Source organism: Pleurodeles waltl, chromosome 5 (assembly GCF_031143425.1).
Source record: "Pleurodeles waltl isolate 20211129_DDA chromosome 5, aPleWal1.hap1.20221129, whole genome shotgun sequence".
NCBI lineage: Eukaryota > Metazoa > Chordata > Amphibia > Caudata > Salamandridae > Pleurodeles > Pleurodeles waltl.
The window spans coordinates 1,801,721,372-1,801,733,943 of record NC_090444.1 but is presented as its reverse complement, the minus strand read 5'-3'; positions in this window follow the sequence as shown (position 1 = coordinate 1,801,733,943).

The window sequence follows — 12,572 nt, the reverse complement described above, 5'->3', positions numbered from 1 at the left end:
TCTTCCCAACACCGTAGCTGGCCCGCAACGCTGCAGCCAGCCTGAACTGTTGGTTTTGTTGATCATGACAACCTGATAGCCCCAGGTCGAGCTATCGACTTCAAGGAACTGTAGTTTTGAGTAAATCTTGCAGAATTCACATGTTTCTTACTGTATGTTGGATTTTTATCGTATTTGGTTTTGTTGTATATAGATAAATATTGGCTATTTTTCTAAAACTGGTGTGGTGCCCTTTTGTAGTGTTTTCACTTATTACTGTGTGTTATGTGCAAATGCTTCACACATTGCTTCTGAGATAAGCCTGACTGCTCGTGCCAAGCTACCAAGGGGCTAAGCAGGGGTTATCTGAGCGGGTATCTCCCTTATCCTGACTAGAGTGAGGGTCCCTACTTGGACAGGGTGCAAACCGACTGCCAACTAGAGACCCCATTTCTAACAATCATCAATACTTCTCATCCATCACCCCTACTTCATCTATCATCCCTGCTTCTCTTCCAACATACATCATCCCTACTTCTCATCCATCATCCAGCACCCCTACTTCTTATCCATCACCCCTTCTTCTCATCAATCGTCCTTACTTCTCATCCATCAGACATCATCCCTACTTCTCATCCATCATCCCTACTTCTCTTCCATCATCCCTACTTCTCTTCCATCATCCCTACTTCTCATCCATCATCCTTACTTCTCATCCATTATACATCATCACTACTTATATATCATCCCTGCTTCTAATCCTTCATCCCTGCTTCTAATCCCTACTATTTATCCATCATCCTTACTTCTCATCCATCATCCTTACTTCTCATCCATCATACATCATCCTTACTTCTCATCCATCATACATCATCCCTACTTCTCATCCATCGTGCATCATCCCTACTTCTCATCCATCGTGCATCATCCCTACTTCTCATCCATCGTGCATCATCCCTACTTCTCTTCTATCATCCTTACTTCTCTTCCATCATCCCTGCTTATCATCCCTCAGTCATACCAACACATTTTCAGTTTTGTGAAACACACCTTCACATTATGAGAGAAAGCTGCATTCTATTTTCACTGACGAACAGCCTTCTCCTTGCATGGGGTGGGTGAAGATGGGGGAAAGGAAATGCAACTGTGTGTTTGTTTTCAGTGAATTCAAGCCCTACAACATTTCATTTTATTTAACTGTTTTTCTGTTTACACAGGCTTCTGCAGAAAGCTCTGCAGGTTTGGGAAATACAAGGAGCCAACAGCTTGGGCCATAAATCAGCTCTCTGGGAAAGGGTCATACAGTTCATCTACAGTTCAACCGAAAACGTTTCTGATTTCTGTTTCATATGTAGAAAGAAAATGTTTAAAATCAACTCTAGTGACAGTGCAATCCAATTCATCCAAACCTTTTCTGGTTTCATTTTTATTTGTAACAAATAAAATGTTTAAATCTGAGGCTGCTTTTATCTCTGAGAGCTGTTTTTTTTCCTTTTCTGAAACCAGAAAGGTTTTCATTGAACCATAGATGAACTGTATAACCCTTTCTCCAAGAGCTGATTTATGGCCCAAGCTGTGGGCTCCTTGTATTTCCCAAACCAGAAGAGCTTTCTGCAGAGGCCTGTTGTAATATAGTGCAAAATATAAATAGGTTGATAAGCTTATCTCCTCTATTATTATGTTAATTTTTGTTCAAAGTATTTAGGTTAGTGTTGGTATCATCTGCACTTCCCTTTCTCCCTGTTACAATGGACTGCTACCAGCTATGGGAGTTCTAGAAGGTTGACAGCAGTGTGTATCAGGGAGTGAGGAAAGGAGGATCGATTGCTGTACACGTGGCTGGAGTTTCTTTGGATATGAATACATAAGAAATAAATATTCTCATAACACTAACAGATGTGGAGCAGATTTCTCTTCATTATTCTACACCACACCTGTGTAAACAAAAAAACAATAATTTAAATAACATGAAAAGTTGTGCAGCCTTGAATTCACTGGAAACAAACACACAGTGGCATTTCCTCTCCTCCGTCTTCACCCAGCTCATGCAATGAGAAGGCTGTTTTTCAGTGAAATAGAATGCAGGCCTCTCTCATAATTTGATTGGCTGTTCCCAGCCAATCAGTGTGAAGGTGTGTTTCACAAAACTGAAAATGTGTTGGTAAGACTGAGGGATGGGGAATGAGGAGTAGGGATGATGGCTGAGGCACAAGAAGTAGGAATGATGGAAGACCTCTCATAAAGGGTCATAAGAGTGAAAAATCCTGTGACCAGGAGTCTTCACAGGAATCTAGAAAGGCCTCCAAAAAGACTCATGATGAGGCTGTCAAGGACACTTCTAAAAAGGAGAAAACATTAAAAATCTCCTCTGAAGCCAGGAGATCTAAACATACTACTCCTTCTACAAAATCTGGAGTTCATCCCTCAAAGTCTGCCTCTGATCTGACGACGGAGAAGTCTACAGCTATCTTAAAAATCTTGTATACGAGTTTGGTCATTGATGGCACCATCCACTACACTGACATCAACAACATCAATGACGCCTTCCAGTTTGGCATCGCACCCATTCCATCGACCAAGGTCTTGTCAACAAAACTATTATTTATGCTACAAAATCATTTGTCAACAACTGCCCTGTCTCCAATCTTGACGACGGCCCATCCACGAAAATACCTCTGCCACCGCTGAAGGCTATGAAGGGGTCGATGAAGAGGTCATCGATGACAATAAAAATTGCAAAAACTTTCCTCCTTCCAGAACAGACCTCTCTCAGCAAAGTGTCCACACTCCCTCCAAGCCACCTTTCAGACTTAGAGGGGTCAAAGTATGAGGGACCATTTGGGACAGTGCACGAACCTCACAGCTCAACGTAAAATGCCAAGACTATGATGAGGAGGAAGAGCAATATTATGAGGGCTACTACCAGCCCCAAAGATATTCTGACAGACCCACACATCACAAAGAGCACTTTCAGCATCGTGACCAGTCTCCTTCCCAGGATGCCTGTACTCATTGTTGCAGGACCTGCAAGGCATGTTGCTGGATTATCACAGAGGGTTTCCAGATCCAGCTCGACCATCTTCACCTGAGCAGTTTACTGCTCTACTTCTGCTTCCATCGCCAAAAACCCCAGGGCCTATTCCCCTGCCAATAACACCCAGGATGACCCCTGCACCCAACACTGCGGCTCCCCTGAGAGAAGATCCTTCTTCATCAGGTGACAATCAGGAGGAAGGAGAGATTCCTGATGATCATTCACGCCAGAAATAGAATGAATACCTAATCCCTACCTCAGCTCCACTGGCCCACTCAACCAGTGGATTCCCCTCCTGATGATAGGTAGATTCCATAACCTTATGGAGAGCGCAGCAAAGAGGTTCCAGCTTCCGATTACCATGGAGCAGTTGGGCTGTTTTTTAAACCACTTCAAAACAGCCAGCAAGAAAATCTGTGAATGCCATTCCCACAGTGAATTACATCTGGAAAGAGGACACAAAGATAATGCAAAATCCAGCTAATGTGGCAACTGTCTTGCCACAAATTGACAAGAAATACAAGGCCCCTGAGGATTCACCACCGTTTAGTGGGCCATCCAAACTTGGACAAGTTATCGCACATGGGGCTCAACTACGTTCAAAAAGCCCTTCCACACTTGTCTCAGCCCCACAGGATCAGGAGGGCACACGCCTAGATAACATAGGTAAGAGATTTTCATGGATGTCTGGCATTACATTTTGTGCTGCACATGCCCAATTGAGCCGGTACCGCTGTCAGATGTGGGCTGACATCGGGGCACTGGTGGATCTTGAGCCAGAGGATAGAAAGCTTGAGGCGAGAAAAACCCTTTAGGAGGAAGAGAGGACATCCTCAGAAATAATTGACTGTGAAATTGACATTGTATCTTCTGGATTTCAGCACCTAGCAGGAGTGGCAGTCTTGAGTTGGCAAAGATAGTTAAAGGAAACCTCGTTCCAATCAAAAATGTTCAACATGGCTTACGATACAGAAGCCTTCTTTTCGGCAAGCATGTTGACAAGGCATTGCAGGCCATGTAGGCAGATATGGAAACGGCAAAGTCGACGAGAAAACTGCAATTCTGTAAGGTGCCCTTTCAAGGGCTCTCTACATATTGAGGAAGTAATCAGCACTTCCAGCAACAATACAGACTAAATTATCAACAGAGGTCCTATTGTCCACCATCTGCAGCAGCCTACAGCAAACAAGGGCCTTGTTGAAAACAGACCTCTCAAGAGAAAGAGGCTAGTAGGAAGCAGTGACCTTTCTTGAGTGTCTGCTATGCTCAAAACCTCAACACCTGTGGGAGCAAACATTACCAACTCCTCCTATCACTGGCAGGAAATAACAGCAGACAAATGGGTATTAGACCTTGTCACTTTTGGTTATACCCTAGAATACCTCAAAAGGCCGCAAGTAACTCTTACCTCATCTTCACTTACCTTCGGAAAGAAGTGTTTACTATGTTGAGCAATAGAAAAGTTCTCCAATCCCAAAAGGGAATGGGTTTCTACTCCTGTTTTTATCTTTAAAAAAAAAAAAATTCATGGGAATGGTGACCCATTCTAGATCTCCGGAAGTTAAATTTATAGCAAGCAATCCATCCATATGGTCCCTCTTCTGGACATCCTGCAACTCCTAAACCACTGAGATGATATATCTCTGGATTTACAGGATACATACTTCCACATTTCCATACATCCCAAACATCGAAAATTCCTGAAATTTATAGTAGCGGGCACTTATTACCCATTCGGCCTCAAGACAGCTCCACACATTTCCACAAAATGCCTGGCTCCTGTGGTGGCTTTCCTGTGGAACAAAGGTTATTAGGTATTCCCATACCTCAACTACTGGCTGGTGAAGGCACCAATGGCCAGTTAAGCATTGGAAGCCACCACAGCTTGCCTAGCATTATTCAGCAAATTTGAACTCACTGCCAATCACCACAAATCATCCAAAACAAAGCTTTGTTTTATCACAAGACAGATAGCAAAGACTTCAGCATTTGGCCCTAAAACTGCAGACAAAGTCAGTTTCAGTGCATCTGAATAAGTCGCTCCTAGGGATGATGTCCTCAGCTATAAATTTGGCCCCTTCTCCTGCCTGAAAATGAGGCCTTTGCAAGAGGAACTAGGCAAGCAGTGGATACAGTTGGTTTGTTCGACTACATGATAAAGATTACACCAAACATGATAACAGCTCTGAAGTGGTGGTCACAACCAGACCATCTTGCCAAAGGCCTTGCATTCCTGCCTCAAGCTCCTGACTATGTTATTACCATGGACTCTTCCCTAGCGGACTGGGGAGGACATCTTCAAGACTTACAAATTCAGGGAAAGTGGTCTCTGATTCAAAGAACCCTGCATATCAATCAGCTGGAACTCAAGGAAATTCATCTCAGCCTTTAAGTTTTTCTGCCAAGAATAACAGGTGCCTCTGCGTTGGTCTGCATAGACAATACCACCAGCATGCACTATGTCAACAACTAAGGGGGCAGAAGATAGTTCCCCCTTTCCAGGGAAGCTCAAGAAATCTGGAATTCGCCAATGGCTCACAGGAAACTCTCTGTGCGGAATATGTTTCTGGAGCAAAGACAATACAACCATAGCACACTATAGGTTAAGAAACATGAAGAGAAAAAATCCTGAAATATGTCTCTTTGACCGATCCCAATGGTATTATCAAGTCTTCAGTGTTTCAAAAAACACTTTTTGTTATTCAGACCATGTATTATTATCTTCTTTTATTCAGAGGAAATAAAGTTTCAGTTCATATGTTACATACATATCTTCATTCCAGATGTTTATATGGACAGCCAACACGTGTTTCGTCACCAATGTGACTTTGTCAGGACAATGAAAATTCCATAAGCATGTACAGCAGAATTAGTAAGATTCCTGAAGCTAGCGCTTCTCTGTAAAGCACATCTGGTCACGAAGTATAATATTCCAAATAAAAGGGGGAATTCCGCCCGTCCAGTAATTATTGCGCAGTGGAGTACGTGAGATATATCTTCAAGGGTACGTATGTAAATATAAATGAATAGGGTTTAATTCGCACAGGCCATGGTAAGCAAAGTGCTCGTATTTCAAGTTCTTCCGTTCGAAGTAGTTTGCTACATGTTGTGCGCGATATGGTGTTTCTGGAGCAAGCAACATCTTAGTGGACACACTAAGCAGGACGAAGAACACCTGCCACGAATGGGAGCTGGACCAGTTCACACTGAACAAGATCTTGAACAAGATCTTCTCTCTATGAAGCAAACCAGCATCTGATCTCTTCGCAACAAGCAAGAACCACAAATGCCACTTCTATGCTATTTGGCAACCACATCCAGTATCATGGGGGGAATGCCTTTTCGATCAGTTGGTCTGGGATCTATGCATACACCCCACCACCCCCTCCTTGATACCTCTGATATCAAGGGTTCTCAGCAAAATGAAAGCAGAGAAGTGTTGCATCATCCTCATAGCTCCCAGATGGCCTAGGCAACATTGGTTCACGGAGCTCTTTCTTCTTTCGGAATCCACCCACAATCGCCTGCGACCATCACAAATGCTCTCAACAATGGACCAAGGTCAGGTCTGTCATCCAGACCCGACTTTTTTCCACTTATGCACATGGCTCCTGAATTCCTTAAATTCCAACATCTCTAAATATATCTCAGGAACATTCTCTCAAAGACTAGAGCAGATGCGACAACAAAAACATAAACATTAAAATGGAAACATTTCTACATTTGGTGCCAGGGATCAAACTTACATCCTCTCCAAGCGTCACCTGAGCAGATCCTGCCATGTCTCCTCTCCTTGGCTTAGTCAGGTTTGGTGCATGCCTCTATTAAGGTATATCTAGCTGCAATATCAAGTTCCACCTGATCATCACACTCTCGCTTTTTGCTCCAACAGCATCATAAAACATTTTATCAAGGAATTGTTCAGGGTTTTTCCCCTAGCAAGGGCCCCTCCCACAGGCACCTGAAATCAAGAAAGCTCCCTTCAAGCCCACACACAGAGCAGATCTCAAGTTACTCGCTGGAAGGTCGCGTTACTCTTAGCTCCGAAATCCACCAGAAAGGTAAGCGAGATTCAGGCATTTACAATTTCGAGCCTTTCTTGCGCTTTACAGACCATGCTGTAAATCTCAGGACCAATCCAAGATTTATCCCCCAGGTGCCTTCGGATTTTCATCTCAACAAGCCTATATCATCAAGAACTTTCTTCCCGAATCGAAGACTGCCGGCAGAGAGATCTTCACATACACTAGATATCAAACTTTGTCTACAATTGTACTTACATCGCACAAACCTCACCAGGAAGACGGATCAACTGTTGATCTCATTTGGACACATTCATAAAGGTGACACGGTCACGAAAGCAGCCATTGCTCAATAGATTTCGAGTGCAATCCAGTTTTGACACTCAAAGGCTAGTAAGTCTTTGTCAACTACAGCCAAGGCTCACTCAACCAGGGCTGTGTCCATATCAGCTGCTTTGTTTGTGGGATTGCCTTTGGAGAAAATATGTTGTGCTGCGACTTGGAAGAATGTTTATTCGTTTTTGCAGCATTTTTGTCTGGAATGAGCTCAGCGCAGTGATGTAGCCATTGGACACAGAGTGCTATGCTATCAATTTCACTAGATTGCGCCTCTGTTGGTTTCGTGTGTTCGCTTCTGTAGCTCTACATATTTAAGTGTATATTAGATTTATTCATTATTGTTGGGTACGACTACATAGATTATGCTGTCCACCATCCACAAATTGTGTTCACACTATAAACTGTTCATAAGTACAGTAACTGCTTGCTAAACTGATTCAAGCATGTGAATCTATGAAAGATCCAATACTGGAGAAGACAATAAGTTACTTACCTGTAACTGGAGTTCTCCAGTATTGGTATCTTTCATAGATTCACATGCGACCCACCCTTCTCTCAATAGAGGCCCCTCCCTTCCTCGGTTAATATCACACCTGCGCTGGAAAGTCTGAGGGATTGGAGCCTCTGTGATGAGGGTTCTAAAGAGTGCTCTCACCTGATTGGCTGTACTTTGGGTCTTTTTCTAATGATGTGAATACGCTGTTTAAGTGAATGTCCTTTAACATCGACTTCCATGTTGGTCTTCAATGCTGCTATTTAATTATACTGTAGGACTCCCACTGCGATGAAGGGGAATGATTCAAGCATGTGAATCTATGAACCAAATCAATACAGTAGAACTGCAGTTATAGGTAAGCAATTCCTTATGGTGGAATTACATTATCTGATGCCTTAGGGATTTCCCGATTCATCAGTAACTTTAAATATCAGCAATCATCATGTAAATGTAAGCCACATTTGTAGGCTGGGAACGTATTTAATTACAAGCCTATTGTACCAGAATGTGGAGTTTGGCAACTTAGGGGCATGCTCTTTGGCGAGTACTGCACATATCGGACAACACTCTATGGGGCACACTCTATGGGGCACACTCTATGGGCTGCTGTCAATCCAAATGACAGTACTTTTAATAATAAGTGTCACATACTACGAACCTGAGCTGGTGGTGGTGTGCAGGATGGAGAGGTATGTGAAAACATTGTTCCTTGTGCTCAAGGTTCGCCATATAGTCCCCTGCATAAAGCAGAGGAATGACATCTTGCAGATACGTCATCATGAAGTGGTTTGATGGACTGTAGTGGTTGAGGGTTCGAAGATCGAGGACTGGCCACAAAGTTAAATCTGTTTTGGCTAAAAGGAAGTACAGGGAATAGGCGCATTATGCTTTTTGATGAAGTGAGACTAATTCTAGGTCTTCTTTTGTTTAAAGTTCTAGTACTGTCTCCACCAAGAGTTTGTGATGGCTCTTGATGTTGTGTGAACAGGGAAGAATATTGGTCGGGAGGTAAATAATTCCAAGTCATATCTGTTGCGCCCTGGTGGAAAGAGCACTCACAGGTCTATTTCTGTTTCTAAAGCACAGTTACCTGAAGGTCTCCTGGTGCTAAAAATGAAAGTTTGTGTTTGGTTAGATCTGCAGAGTGAGGAAGGAACAACGTCCGTCTTCCCCTGGCAGGTGTTTTGGTGGTCAGGGCAATGTCGAGAAGGTCACTGGTCGGTGGAAGGGTGCAACCATTGCCGTTAAATTCACAGCTGACAAGCTGTCCCTGCTTGGCTGCTCCTGGCCTTCTCGAAAGGACTGCACCTGATGCTGTAACTTTGCAGGTGAGGATACTGCTGCTAGTTCCTGGGGAACCCCTAGTTTTGCTGCTGATGTTGCAAAATGCCCATGGCTTTGTCAGTATCAGTGTCCTCTATGATTTTTTCCAACATCTCGTCGATCTGGAGGCTAAAAAAAAGATCTTGTCCATAAAAGGTCAGACGTATTAGATGTTATTTGACTTCTGGCCTAAAACTAAATACACTAAGCTATGAGAGACCAGTGTTAACTTGGCTTGACGTAGTGTTAGCTGGCTCTAAAAGACAGTGGATGAGTGTATTACAAATAATGATCCCCTCCTGCGCTATTGTTAGCCCTTTTTCTTACAGTCTCAGGGAAACATTGTAATATGTCTTCCATCTCCTCCCACAGAGCTCTATCATGGCAGGATAGAAGTGTGATTGAATTGCAAATGCTGTCGTGGTGATCTGCCTATGCTCCTTGTTTGCGTGCTGCATCAATGCACTTACTTTCTTAGTCTGATGGTGGAGAATCCCTAGTGCTTTGCATTCAGCTCATCTCGTAGCTGTATACACCACAAGCAAGTCATGTGGCGGATGGTCACTTATGTAAAGTGGTTCCTCTGTGGGGCTGTTCCGATTCTAGAAGGGCCAACATTAGCACATTTTAGCATAGTTTTTTACATGGGCAGATGTGTTGAGTGCTTTGTTTTGGAGTGTGGGTCTATCAAACGACCTCTTCCTTCTCATTCAGATGTGTGAGAACCTGTTGGTGTTCTGCCGCAGGGACTATCACTGCGTAATATGTGGACGTGCAACCTAGAGGAGTTTTTTGTTTATTCTGATATAGCACCACTGGGAGGTCTTCCTGGGGATCTGGTTAGTGGGCATGTCAGGCATCATCTTTTCCTGGATACAGCTCCAAAGGGAGGTAGTCCTGTGGATCTGGTCTGTATTCATGCCAGGCATCATCTTGTTGCTCAATCATGCTTAGGCTGGCTTATATCTGTCATAGTTCTGCACTTGTGTTGAGATCTGAACCGCTTGAGTGTGCCCTTGACGTGCCTGGAGGGTGTGCATGTGGTGCAGCCTCCTTTAAGTGTGGGTGCTGATCCTACATGTTTTTCATTGGGATTGTATATGATCTTATGTCTTCAAATAGTACCTCCCTCAAAGGTTAGTCTGCGCTTTTTATGTTGTGGTTTGGTGGTGGAAGGATGTCTTGCTACAGCGTGTTTTGGTATACGATCAGTTCTTACACTGTGCTCTGGTTGACTTCAGTCCTCGGTGCCAGGCGTTGAGGCTTGTTTCGATAGACATCAATGCCTTAGAAGTCGCCGTGCCATCTTGGCTTCGAGCCCCGGTTTCTCAGCTTTGACTTTTCTTAGGACTCAAATGGGGTGTTCGGTACTGTACATAGTCTACAGCAGTACCCGGAGTCTACACTTGTGCTTTTTTCAATGGTGGCTCTTGTGCAGAGAGCAAGGCATGGAGCTGAGTGTACTGTTCAGTCCTCAGTGCCCGCACCAGAGCCCTGAAGGGAAGTCTTTGCCCTGGCAACTGGTGAGGGACGCTTGTATGTCATCTCTAGAGTTGGAGTCTTGGGAGGAAACAAACATCAGAGTCCACCCCCACTGATCTTATGGACTGTCAAATGGACCTTCTCTTTCACAATCTGTATCAAATGCTTTGAAGTACTGGTGTCCCGCTAGTGCCAAAAAGTTTTCTTGGATCTCAAGGCGTTACATGCAGAATAGGCTGCCTCACTGTGGTCCCCAGTAGAGAGATATCAGAAACCCAATGCTGATCTGACCGTGGGAATTTATTATTACATACGAGACATAATTTAAACAGTGTGCCACTACTATATCCACAGCCACAAACAAGCCACTCTTCGAAGACCTGGCTCAAGGCTTGTCTAAGCAGCTGGCGGTCACCTATCTGTGCCTCCTTGATCTTTCCTCGTCAAACTTGGTTGAAAGTGCTCTGGTTGTACCGAATTTTCGGTGCACAGCGGTTGCAGAGACATTGAATCACATCTGAACCAGAGGGTTAAAAAAATTAAAAAATATAAAAAAAAGAGGTGGTCTGTGTCCTGATGAATTTTGGGTTTCACAGAAGCCATCGCAAATCAACTTGAACCCACTTGGCTGGAGCATGCACTACATGGGATCTACAGCAGCACATATTGCAAGCCCCTAATATCATTCGCAGGAAGTGGGTCAAATGCTTTGATCTTGAGCAGATTATGGAAGATAAATTCAAACGAGTTCAGATTTCTGTGGTTAATTTGGATCATGATGTTGCCACTGGAGTAAACATCGATCATGTGATTTCTACTTGGGGGGGGGGGGGGATAAACAAATCCATACTCGATGGGGAGGGGGAATGAAGGATGAAAATGCATGTTTATGTTAACAGGAATATGAAAGGTCAATGAACAGTTGCATGAATGGAAGACGCAAGGAAAGTGCTTGTGTGAGTAGAATAATAAACAAGCATTGGCAACGGGTCGCAGGAGAATTTGGGGGAAAGCAAACAAAAGAGTGAGCAGCACACAAGGAAGAGAACAACAAGGAGCAAGGGACTGGTATTTGGTGGGGAGAACCATGCGAGAAAGAGAGCTGGAAAACACATACACTGTCATGGAGCACTTAACCAAAAAGAAAACATGAGTTCCCTAAAAGTGGGACATGGAGGCATACAAAAGGATGGTAAAGAGACAATGCTCGAGTCGAGGGAGAAACACAATAAGAGGGAGGCAGGGTAACAAATCAGAAGCAAGCAACAGAGTGACAAAGCCAACCTGGCTGAGTGCGAACAAAAACAACCAAAGACCTATGTTAGCGAACATGGGTGTGAATGACGTACCAATGTTGTAAACATTATTACAACACTTCCAATATAAGCTCTTGCACTTCTGCGGTCCTCCATAACTCTTAAAATTATGGTCATCACCTATTCTCAATACAGTGCACACCACTGGTGCACATTTGTCATTTGCGCGATCTTCCATGCTGACTCCGTGCAGCCTGTAAATACTCAAATACGAGAAATATATAGCAACGATCAATACTCAAATATATAGGAATGATCATAGCTATCAGAGTAGACAGGGCCTGCCTCACATACAAACCTAACTTTGGATGCACTGATGAGGAGTGCCTGAGGTCTTCAGAGGGGTGAGACCAGCCCAGCCAGCCACAGTGCACCAGTGAGGTAACAAGTATGAATTTGGGGTGCTGCACTCTCTCCTCAGGGTGGTGGGTAATAATAAACGGAGCCTCTGCTCAGGGTGTAGCTAACAAAAGGTGCTGCACGTTTAGCTGCATCCCAGTTGCAGCAGCTCTTCTCTGCGCTATGAGGCCATATCCTTCCTTACACTGGGCATGTGGCACCATTTCTGTGCCATTCCTGTG